The 12,549-nt window shown below is 45.2% G+C and overlaps 1 pseudogene; it reads right to left on the reverse strand.

Moving 5' to 3' along the window:
* Positions 1-879: 879 nt before the first annotated feature.
* On the reverse strand, positions 880-6,358 carry LOC143817842 (uncharacterized; annotated as a pseudogene).
* Positions 6,359-12,549: the final 6,191 nt, after the last annotated feature.

Genomic DNA, 12,549 nt, shown 5'->3' on the forward strand with positions numbered 1-12,549 from the left:
ACATTGGATCATTCAGAGATCCACTATTAACTTCTGGAGTGAGTTGGCTGCACTGAAAGTAAAGGGGCTGAATAATATTGCACGCCCCACTTTTCGGTTTTCAAATTTCCACAAAAACTAAAAATAACCAATAAATTATGTTCAACTTCACAATTGTGTTCCACTTGTTGATTCTTCACCAAAAATTTACATTTGGTATCTTTATGTTTGAAGCATGATATGTGGGAAAAGGTTGAAAAGTTCCAGGGAGCCGCATACTTTCGCATGGCACTGTACCTGTAGCAAGGGTTTCTAAGAAGACAGCTATTCCCTTCGAGGACTCCTCTGGCCTTAAGGATCTGATGGACAAAAGATTAGAGGACCTCCTTAAGAAGGCCTGGGAATTGTCTGCAGCTATTATGATAACAAACATAGCAGCCACCTCAGTAACAGATTTCGTGGCAGACATTTCAGCAGTCAATACGCTTTGCAGCAATAAATAATGCGTTCTCAAATGCGGCAAGGCAGGCCTTGAGGCTAAGATCATGGACAGGGGATACCCAGTCAAAAAAAAAAGAAGTTATGCTCGATACCCTTCTCTGGCCTAAACGTGTTCAGACCAGTCCTGGATGAGTTGCATGAAAAAGCATCTGATAAAAAGAAGGGCTTCACCGAAGAAAAACCAGAGAGAATGCTGACTCGCTCTCATCCCAGGCAGGACTATAGCAGGAAGGGGAAGTTGGGCAGGTGGAGCTACTCCAAGGGTGGCAGAGGTAGAGGCTCTTTTCAGGACTATGAACCAGCAGACAATGATGCCAGAGGCGTCGGTGGAAGACTTCAGTGCTTCCTGGGAGGCTGGCAGGAAAATTCCAAAAATCCATGGATTCTGCAGACAGTCGCTCAGGAGTACAGGATAGAGTTCATCCGGTCACCTCCCAGGAGATACTGTCTAACTTCTACCCAGTCTCCAGCGGTCCACCAGAGACCCCTAAAAGATATAGCAGAACTTATAGAATTGCGAGTCATAATTCAGGTGCCACATTCCCAACAATTCCAGGGACATTATTCCAGTCTGTTTTTCATAAAAAACCAGGAGGGGAATACCGAACAAGGATCCACCTGAAACCACTAAACCGGTAGGTGGTCTACAAACAGTTCAAAATGGAGTCACTCAGGTTGGTTATACCTCTGATAAAAAAGGACTCTATGATGAGCATGCTGGGTTTAACCCCTTTCTGCCATCCGACATACTATTCCGTCCATGTGACCACTCCTGGCACTTTAGCCCCCGGAACACTGCGATCAAACAAGATTGCAGCGTTCCTGTGCCACAGAGAAGCATCGCGCAGGGAGGGGGCTCCCTGTGTGCTTCCCTGAGACCCTCAGAACAACGCGATGTGATCATGTTGTTCTGAGGTTCTCCCTGCCTGCAGACCCCGGATCCAAGATGGCCGCGGGGTCCTTCCGGGGCCTGCAGGGAGGTGGCTTGTCAGTGCCTGCTGAGAGCAGGACCTGAGAAGCCTCCTTCACTGCCTGTCAGATCACTGATCTGACACTGTGCTCTGCAAAATGTCAGATTAGTGATCTGAGTTTATACAGTGATGTCCCATCATGGGACAATGTAAAAAAGTTAAAAAAAAAAATGATACTGTATAAAAATATTTTTTTAAAAATCCTCAATAAAAAATATATATATTTTTCCATTAAATACATTTCTTTATGTAAATAAAAAAAAAACAACGTAACGACCCGACCTATAAAACTGTCCCACTAGTTAACCCCTTTAGTGAACCCCATAAAAAATAAAAAAACAAGGCACAAAAAGAATGCTTTATCATCATACTGCCGAACAAAAAGTGGATCAAAAAGACGGATATAAATAACCATGGTACCGCTGAAAATGTCATCTTGCCCTGCAAAAAAACGACCCACCATACAGCATCATCAGCAAAAAAATAAAAAAGGTACAGTCCTCAGAATAAAGCGATGCAAAACAATTATTATTTATTTAAAATAGTTGTTATTGTATGTCACGGATCCCTACTCCGTGGTGTCACTTATTCGTCACGTGCCCGCTCTCACACGTGACTTGGGGTGGTGCCTGCAAGGGTTAATCTATCTCCCCACTCTCAGTCCAGCATTCAACCTCTGTCCTATGCTGTAATGGGAGCATAAATCACACACCGACCCAGGCCACACACCCGCTCATGCACGCTGCCACCACTCATTGAACACACGGGCGATGAGTCCCAGAAATAATAATATTAATAATAAAAATATGTCTATCACTCATAAGGCTCACACACCTTAGGCTATGGATTCTTTTAGAACATTCAAGGTTCAACTTGTTAAAGTTTTATACTTTAATAACAAAAGGTTCAATGCTTACAATAAGAAAAAGGTATACAAATATAATAATAAAAAGACATACAACTTATGCAAAACAGTATCAAAATAAACAGGAGAAACTTACAGAAATCTAACTGGTAGTTTGCTTTCTGCTCCCTGAGGGGGGGGGGGGGTGGTGAATGGAGTTGGTGGAACACATCAGCTTCTAAGGCTGCCCTCACATGTGAACACAATTCTCTGTCTGCAGCCTAAATTTATAACTTTGGTCTGAGGTCAGGTTTCTAGACCGGGCCCTTAGGTTAATATCATAATTGTTTGATTGGCCACGGCCGCTATACTAATGAATATATTATTTTCTCTTTTGAGACACTTGTGAAAAGGTTCTCAGGAATAGATCACCTCAGACCGCATTTAGCATCTCCCCTCCAAGACCTAAGAGGTGCCAAATGTTACTTTTCTTCTTGGCTCTAGCTAGACCTCCTGGTGAGATATGGAGACACAATGTCTACTAAGCCCAAGGAAGTACCTGTTAACACCTAGGTGCGACTTTCCTTCAGGACAGATGTTACATTATCATTAGACACACATATAACCCTAGACATATGTCACTACACACATTATATATATATATATATATATATACACACACACACATATTTCACTGCACCTCCCTCCTTATGAACGTGCATGGGGGTTGACTTACTGGTCAGCTCCCGAGCACGTATCTGGTTCTGCCCCATCTTGGCGAGAAAGGCCATCAGCATTGCCATGATCAACGCCCTTCTTGTGCTGAATTGTGAAATCATATTGCTGAAGTATCAGACTCCATCTAAGCAATTTCCCATTGTCCCCAACTACTCTGTTGAGCCAACTCCATGGGTTATGATCTGTGATCACGGTGAAGTTGCGCCCATAGAGGTATGGTTGCAGCTTCTGCAGAGCCCACACAATTGCCAAACATTCTTTTTTAATGGTGGCATAAGCCTCTTCTCTGGGCAGGAGTTTCCTGCTTAGGTACAGAATTGGGTGCTCCTCACCTTGTTGGTTCACCTGGCTGAGAACTGCACCTAGCCCATAGGTGCTGGCATCTGTCTGCACTACAAACCGGCGAGTGAAATCTGGGGCCTGCAGGACGGGTGAACTAACTAATGCCGACTTTAGGGCAGAAAATGATTCCTCACACTGAGGATTCCAGGAGACAATTTTAGGAAGTCTCTTCCTGGTCAGATCAGTTAACGGTTTGGCCAGAGCACTGTAGTTTGGTACAAACCTCCTATAGTAGCCAGCCGTACCCAGGAAGGACAGTACTTGCTTCTTGGTTCGTGGGGTGGCCCAGGCTGTAATGGCGTCTACCTTCCCTGGCTCAGGTTTTAGCAGTCCTCCCCCCACCCGGTGTCCCAGGTATTGTACCTCCCGCATGGCTACCTGACACTTCCCTGGCTTAACAGTAAGACCTGCAGTTTTAAGCTTTTGCAACACCTGCGAAAGATGTATGAGGTGTTCCTCCCAAGAATCACTAAAGATGGCTATATCATCGAGATAAGCGACGGCAAAACCATCACACCCTTCCAATAAGTGATTGACCAACCTCTGGAAGGTCGCAGAGGCATTCTTCATACCAAAGGGCATCACCAGAAACTCAAACAGCCCGAATGGCGTTATAAAGGCAGACCTCTCCTGAGCTTCTCTTTTCAGGGGTATCTGCCAGTATTCCCTACTCAGGTCCATGATGGTGAGGTACGATGCTTTAGCTAGCTGCTCTAACAGCTCATCTATCCTCGGCATGGGGTAGACCTCACATGTAGTCAGTACATTTAATTTCCTGTAGTCTACACAGAACCGGGTAGTGCGGTCCTTTTTTGGGACAAGAACCACAGGCGAGGCCCAGGCACTCTGGGATTTTTGTATCACCTTGAGTTTCAGCATCTCCTCTACCTGTTCCCTCATGTGTGCCTTCACCTCTGCTGACACACGGTATGCAGACTGCCGTACTGGGGGATTAGTACCAGTGTCAACATGGTGAACTGCTAAGTGTGTCCTCCCAGGCTCCCCTGTGAAGACTTCGGTGAACTCGCTGAGCGCCTCCAGACTGACATCTGTCCGCAGGGCCTCCTGGAAGCTCTGACGGTCAGCCTGCAGGCCCTGGCCTAGTGTGACTGCCAGGCCCTGGTCTGAAGCTGAGTTTTCAGTGTCTGGTATCAGGGACCTTGGTGGGTCTGCCATGTATGGAGGCTCCGGGACCACAGTATGGGCCTCCTGTCCTGGCAGTTCTGTCTGAGACTCATCCTCTAATCTCTGGGCCTGAGTCTGAGCCGCAGCCTGACTCCGGGTCACAGCTGCCACATAATTACAGTGCTGTGCATTGGGACATTTTCCCTCCTCGCACGGGATCTCAGGTGGGTCACTTTCTTCCCCCTTCTCTGCATCATTTACTTGCAAGGGAGGAACATAGTGGGACACCATCCTCCCCAGGTCCGTGCCTAGTAACACATTGGTGGGGATAGCCTCTGATACTCCCACTTCCCTCAGTCCCTTCCCTGCTCCCCAGTCCAGATACACAGGGGTCATGGGCACGGCAGGGCTGACCCCTCCAATCCCGGTTATAGACATAGTCTTTCCTGGTATGATATCGGCAGGGGTTATCATGGCTGGACGCACCAGGGTCACCTCTGCCCCAGTGTCTCTGAGACCAATGGTGACTTTATTGCCAACAGTGACAGATTGACAGTTCTCATTCGCCCTCGCATCAGAGCCGGCTACAAAGAGGACAGACGGTGGAGGCACAGACTGCTTTGTGGTGGTAGTTGGGCGTTTCTCCCTATCAGGGCAGACAGCGCTAACATGTCCCACTTTGTTGCAGGAGAAGCACCGGCGTGCATCACCTAGAGAATGTCTATTCCCCGGGGCCCCATAGCAGGTGGGCTTGGACAGCACTGGTGATCGGCCGGCAGAGGGAGAAGGGTCCCCGTTTGGCTTACCTCCCCTCCAGCTGAATCCCGATGACTTCCGCACCTCAGGCATCCTGTTAGCCACATAGCAGTCCGCAATCCTTGCAGCCTGATCCGCAGTTTGTGGCTGCCGATCACACACAAATTGTTGTATATCCATGGGGCACATGTGAAGAAACTGATCCTTGACCATAAGATCCGTTAAGTCCTCAAAACTGTTAACAGAAAGTCCCCTAATCCATTGGTGGAACGTGGTCCTCAAGGTGCTCACAACATCTGCATAGCTGTCAGTGGATCCACGTTGTAGGTTCCGGAACTTTCTCCGATACACTTCTGGTGTTAGGTTGTATTTCCTGATCAGGGCCTCTTTTATGGCCTCATAGTTCCCATCTAGCTCTGGTGGGAGGCCTGCAAAAACTTCCAGGGCTTTGCCTCTCAACCCTGGAGTTAGATACTGAGCCCACTGCTCACAGGGTAGATGGTTCTGCCTGCTGATTTAAATGATTTAAGTCCGTGTCCTTCTCCATCACAGGGAAGTTTTCCAGACATGGTTTCCTTGGATTTATGTCCTAGGAGGGGGTTATCTGAGGACTGATACCCCGCTCTATTTGAGCCATCTGAAGCTGGAAAGCTCTCTCCTCCCGGCGTTCTGCAGCCTCTCTCTCAGCCTGGTCCCGGCATTCTGCAGCAGCCTGGCGTTCTGCAGCCTCTCTCTCAGCCTGTCGGTCCCGGCGTTCTGCAGCAGCAGCAGCCTGTCGGTACTGTAGAATCAGCTGCATGAACAGATTGGGATCACTTGTTCCCAGCCGTTGTAAGTCCATTTGTAAAGTACAGTCCATAGGCTCCTCAGCACTGGCATTGCTGACATTTCCATCAGGTATCTCCGGTGCGAGAGCTGGCATTGCTGGGTCTCTCTGAGGTGGGCTCTCTCCTTGCCCAGATGTTCCAGCACTTTGCTCTATGTCCTGCTCAACCAAGGCGCGTATCAGCAGCTCCCTGGATCTGTCGGCTGTCTCTATTCCTCTCTGCTCACAGAGGTCGGTCAGAGCCTCTTTGCTCAGCTTCTTGTACTGGGCTGCCATATCGATGAACAGCCTTTGCCAAATAAAAGATAGAAAAGAAAAACAGGGAAAGGAAACTGTTCACAAGTATGTCTAAGTAAGCACTGAGTTGAACCTTGTAGAACTGGTGCACTCCTCGCAAGGATACCAATTCTTTAGCACAGGGAATAATTGCTTAAACCATGCACTAATGCTCTAATAGAAATAATTCTATCCCACCGCTCGCCACCAATTGTCACGGATCCCTACTCTGTGGTGTCACTTTTCGTCACGTGCCCGCTCACACATGTGACTTGGGGTGGTGCCTGCAAGGGTTAATATATCTCCCCACTCTCAGTCCAGCATTCAACCTCTGTCCTATGCTATAATGGGAGCATAAATCACACACCGACCCATGCCACACACCTGCTCATACACTCTGCCACCACTCACTGGACACACGGGCGATGAGTCCCGGAAAATAATAATATTAATAAAAAGATGTCTATCACTCATAAGGCTCACACACCTTAGGCTATGGATTCTTTAGAACATTCAAGGTTCAACTTGTTAAAGTTTTATACTTTAATAACAAAAGGTTCAATGCTTACAATAAGAAAAAGGTATAAAAATGTGATAATAAAAAGACATACAACTTATGCAAAACAGTATCAAAATAAACAGGAGAAACTTACAGAAATCATCTAACTGGTAGTTTGCTTTCTGCTCCCTGAGGGGGGGGGTGAATGGAGTTGGTGGAACACATCAGCTTCTCAGGCTGCCCTCACATGTGAACACAATTCTCTGTCTGCAGCCTAAATTTGTAACTTTGGTCTGAGGTCAGGTTTCTAGACCGGCCCCTCAGGTTAATATTATAATTGTGGGCTGTTTGATTGGCCACGGCCGCTCTACTAATGAATATATTATTTTCTCTTCTGAGACACTTGTGAAAAGGTTCTCAGGAACAGATCACCTCAGGCCGCATTTAGCATCTCTCCTCCAAGACCTAAGAGGTGCCAAATGTTACTTTTCTTCTTGGCTCTAGCTAGACCTCCTGGTGAGATAGGGAGACGTAATGTCTACTAATCCCAAGGAAGGACCTATTAACACCTAGGTGCGACTTGCCTTCAGGACAAATGTTACATTATCACTAGACACACATATAACCCTAGACATATATCACTACACACATATAGATATATATACACATATTTCACCACATTGTATAAAAGCGCCAAAACATAAAAAAGATATAAATGTGGTATCGCTGTATTCGTACTGACCTGAAGAATAAAACTGCTTTATCAATTTTACCACGCAGAACGGTACAAACGCCCCCTCAAAAGATATTCATGAATTGCTTGTTTTTGTTCATTCTGCCTCCCAAAGATCGTAATAAAAAAGTGCTCCTTCCCTTCCGAGCTCTGCCGTGCGCCCAAACAGTAGTTTATCCCCACATATGGGGTATCAGCGTACTCAGGACAACTTGGACAACAACTTTGGTGGTACAATTTCTCCTGTGAACCTTGTGAAAATAAAAAACTGGGGGCTAACAATCTTTTGGTGTGGAAAAAAATGTTTTCTTTTCACGGTTCTGCGTTATAAACTTTAATGAAACACTTGGGTGCTCAAAGTTCTTACAACACATCTAGATAAGTTCCTTGGGGGAACTAGTTTCCAAAATGGGGTAACTTGTGGGGGGTATCTACTATTTAGGCACATCAGTGGCTCTGCAAACACAACATGACACCCGCAGACCATTCCATCAAAGTCTGCATTCTAAAACGGTGGTCCTTCCCTTCTGAGCTCTGCCATGCGTCCAAACAGTAGTTTCCCCCACATGAGGTATCAGCGTACTCAGGACAAATTGCACAACAAATATTTGGGTCCAATTTCTCCTGTTAGTCTTGAAAAAATAAAAAATTGTGGGCTAAAAGAAGTTTTGTGAGGAAAAAAAATAATTTTATTTTTACGGCATTACATTATAAACTTCTGTGAAGCACTTTGGGGTTCAAAGTGCTCACCACACATCTAGATAAGTTCCTTGGGTGGTTGTTTCCAAAATGGGGTCACTTGTGGGGGGTTTCAATGTTTAGGCACATCAGGGGCTCTCCAAACATGACACGGCGTCTGATCTCAATTCCAGCCAATTCTACATTGAAAAAGTCAAACGGCGCTCCTTCCCTTCCGAGCTCTGCCATGCACCCAAACAGTGGTTTACCCCCACATATGGGGTACCGGCGTATTCAGGACAAATTGAACAACTTTGGGGGTGTAATTTCTCTTGAGATCCTTGTAAAAATAAAAAATTGGGGGCTAAAATATTTTTGTGGAAAAAATATGATTTTTTTATTTTCACGGCTCTACGTTATAAACTTCTGTGAAGCACTTGGGGGGTTCAAAGTGCTCACCATACATCTAGATAAGTTTCTTGGGGGGGGGGGTCTAGTTTCCATAATGGTGTTACTTGTATGGAGTTTCCACTGTTTAGGCACATCAGGCATCCAATCTCAATTCCAGCCAATTCTGCATTGAAAAAGTCAAACTGTGTTCCTTCCCTTCCGAGCTCTGCCGTGCGCCCAAACAGTGGTTTACCCCCACATATGGGGTATCGGTGTGCTCTAGACAAATTGCACAACAAATTTTGTGATTCATTTTCTCTTTTTACATTTGTGAAAATAAAATAAAAACTGGTTCTGAAATAAAATGTGAAAAAAGTTAAATGTTCATTTCTTCCTTCCACATTGCTTCAGTTCCTGTGAAGCACGTAAAGGGTTAATAAACTTCTTGAATGTGATTTTGAGCACCTTGAGGGGTGCAGTTTTTAGAATACTGTCATTTTTGGGCATTTTCTATCATATAGACCCCTCAACGTGACTTCAAATGTGATGTGGTCCCTAAAAAAAAAAAAAATGGTGTTGTAAAAATGAGAAATCGCTGGTCAACTTTTAACCCTTATAACTTCCTAACAAAAAAAAAATGGTTTCTAAAATTGTGCTGCTGTAAAGTAGACATGTGGGAAATGTTATTTATTAAAAAAAAATTGTGCCAAAAAGGGCACATATAAGGCCATAAAAATTCAAAGTTTGAAAATTGTAAAATACCAGATTACTCACCGGTAATGCTCTTTTATAGAGCCCACGACAGCACCCACTAGAGGGGATCCGCCCCTAGGAACAGGAAACCTACAGAGAGATAAAAGGGGCGGCCCCCCCTCGCTCCTCAGTTGTTTTACAGAGAATAGGAGGAACCGCCGCCAGGTTTTAGTTAATAGGCTCAGGTATATATACATATTTACAACCTTATACTATAACTTTCTAATATTTACACCTCACCACCAAGGCACCACGTGCTACTATATAAAAAAGGGAGGGATGTGAATGGGTGCTGTCGTGGGCTCTATAAAAGAGCATTACCGGTGAGTAATCCGGTATTTTCTATTCGCCACGACAGCACCCACTAGAGAGATTTACAGAGACTATAGATTGGGTGGGTTAACTGAGTCAAGAACCGAAACCCCAAAGGTTAGATCAGAAGCAGCAGATAGGTCTAATCTATAGTGCCTATAGAAGGTACTAGGCGAAGACCAGGTGGCAGCCTTACATATAAGGTCTATGGGCACGTTCGCCCTTTCTGCCCAGGAAGTCGACAAGGCTCTTGTAGAATGTGCTCCCACATGTAGAGGAGGATCTCTTCCTCCAGCTTTATACGCTAAGATTATGGCGTCTCTGATCCAGCGCGATAGCGTGTTCTTTGTGACTATGGAACCCTTGGTTTTACCCTGGAAAGACACAAAGAGCCCTACTCTTCCTCCAGTCCCTAGTTCTCTCTAAATAGGCCAGAACAGACCTTTTAACATCTAGGGTATGAAGTCTTACTTCTTCTGGAGTTGAGTGGTCTTTATAAAAGGTAGGTAATAAGATCTCCTGAGATCTATGAAAACTAGTGGCTACTTTAGGGAGATAACATGGGTCTGTTTTTAAAATTAACCTATCAGGTGTCACCGATAAAAATGGAGGATCTATTGATAAGGCATGTAAATCGCTCACTCTTCTAGCAGATACCAATGCCACTAATAATATCGTTTTTAACGAGATGCTCTTTAATGAGGCTGTATGTAGAGGCTCAAACGGGCTCTGTGTCAATGCATCCAGGACCAAAGATAGATCCCACTGAGGCACCTGTGGTATATCTATTGGTTTTGACCGCTCACATGCAGATATAAAACGGGATATCCACCTATCACCTGCAATATCATGACTGAAGAGAGCTCCTAGAGCTGAAACCTGAACTTTCAGAGTATTCACAGAGAGTCCCAACTCAAGCCCTTTTTGCAAGAACTCTAATATTGAAAATATAGGCACCTCAGAGGAAAGTTGTGTTTTATGGAACTCAAGAAATTTTTTCCAGACCCTGACACAAATTTTGGTAGTAGAAGGCTTTCAACTCTTCATGAGGGTATCTATTAACCCACTATAAAAACCTCTTAGATCTAGTAACTGCCTCTCAAATTCCAGACAGTCAAGTTCATGCCCTTTACCTGAGGATGAAAAAACGGTCCCTGAGACAGTAGGTCCTTGGTCTGAGGCAGAATCCAAGGGTCTGTAATTGACATTGCCCTGAGCCATGAAAACCATGGCCTTTTGGGCCAAAATGGGGCTATCAACAGAACTCTTGCCCCTTCCTCCCTTATTTTTCTTATTACTATGGGCAATAGATTCCATGGGGGAAACGCATAAGCCAGGTCGAATGTCCATGGTACCTGAAGGGCATCAAATATGTCCGGATTATCTAGTCTGCATAGAGAGGCAAATGTTTTGACCTGACGGTTGGACCTTGTTGAAAACAAGTCTATTTAAGGTATGCCCCACCGGGCTGTTATCAATCTGAAAATCCTCCTGTTGAGCATCCATTCTCCTTGATGAAGGGTGCGACGGCTGAGGAAATCGGCACGAAACTTGTCTATGCCTCTGATGTGTACCACTGACAAGGACAACAGATGATTCTCGGCTAACATCATGATGTCTGATGTGACTTCCATGAGAGTGTCTGACCGTGTACCTCCTTGATGGTTTAGATAGGCCACCGCAGAGGTGTTGTCGGAGAGGACCCTTGTGTGAGAACCTCGCAGCTGAGGAAGAAAGTGGAGTAGGGAATAATATATAGCTCTTAATTCTTTAACATTAGAGGAATCATTAGATTCTGATCTGGACCAACGACCCTGAACCACCTGATCCTGAAAATGTGCCCGCCAGCCTTCAGGACTAGCATCTGTGGTTACTAGATTAGAAGGAGTGATTACCCATAGGACCCCTTTTGACAGATTCTCCCAATTCAACCACCATGTAAGGGAATGTACTACTTCTGACGTTAGATAAACTGTCTGATCCAAATGTCCTCGACTTCTACTGTCCTCTTGTAATACAAATTTCTGCAGCTGCCTGGTATGAAATTGCGCCCACTTAACTGCAGGAATACACGAAGCCAGTGAACCTAGCAATGACATGGCACTTCTTAATGACATACTGCGTTTTTTGATTGCTAAGCTCACTTTATCAATTATGGAAGCTTTCTTATCGTCAGGCAACCAACATACTTGGTCCACTGAATCCAGAAGGAGCCCAAGGAATTTTTGACATGTAAGGGTATGTTTCCACGTTCAGTTTTGCTTCAGGCTTTGGTCAGGATTTTATGCAGGTAAAATCCTGACCAAAACTGCACCTGAGGTCACTGGTAGGTCACCTGCGGTGTTCCTGCGTGTTTTGCTCATAGTAGCAACATGCTGCGTTTCGAAAAAACGCACCACGCATGCGTTTTCGCGGCAAAAACGCATGCGTTTTTTAACGCATAGTGGAGTCTGGATTTCATGAAATCCCATCCACTATGCTGGACGCTGCGTTTTTGACGCTGCGGAAAAACGCAGCGTCAAAAACGCAGCGTTTCCTGAACGTGGAAACATACCCTTACAGGTTGGAGTCTGGATTTTTCCCAGCTGACAATTCAGCCAAGCGTTTGTAAAGAAAACGCCACTTCCACCAACCTTTGCTCACACTGTAAGGAATTTTTTCCCACAATTAGTAGGTCATCAAGATATGGAATGACCAGTGTGTCTTTTAATCGTAGAAAGGACATTACCTCTAATAGTAATTTAGTAAAAACCCTCGGAGCCATTGATAGGCCAAAGGGCATTGCTCTATATTGTAGATGACGAACTTGACCATCTATACAAACTG

Source organism: Ranitomeya variabilis, chromosome 3 (assembly GCF_051348905.1).
Source record: "Ranitomeya variabilis isolate aRanVar5 chromosome 3, aRanVar5.hap1, whole genome shotgun sequence".
NCBI lineage: Eukaryota > Metazoa > Chordata > Amphibia > Anura > Dendrobatidae > Ranitomeya > Ranitomeya variabilis.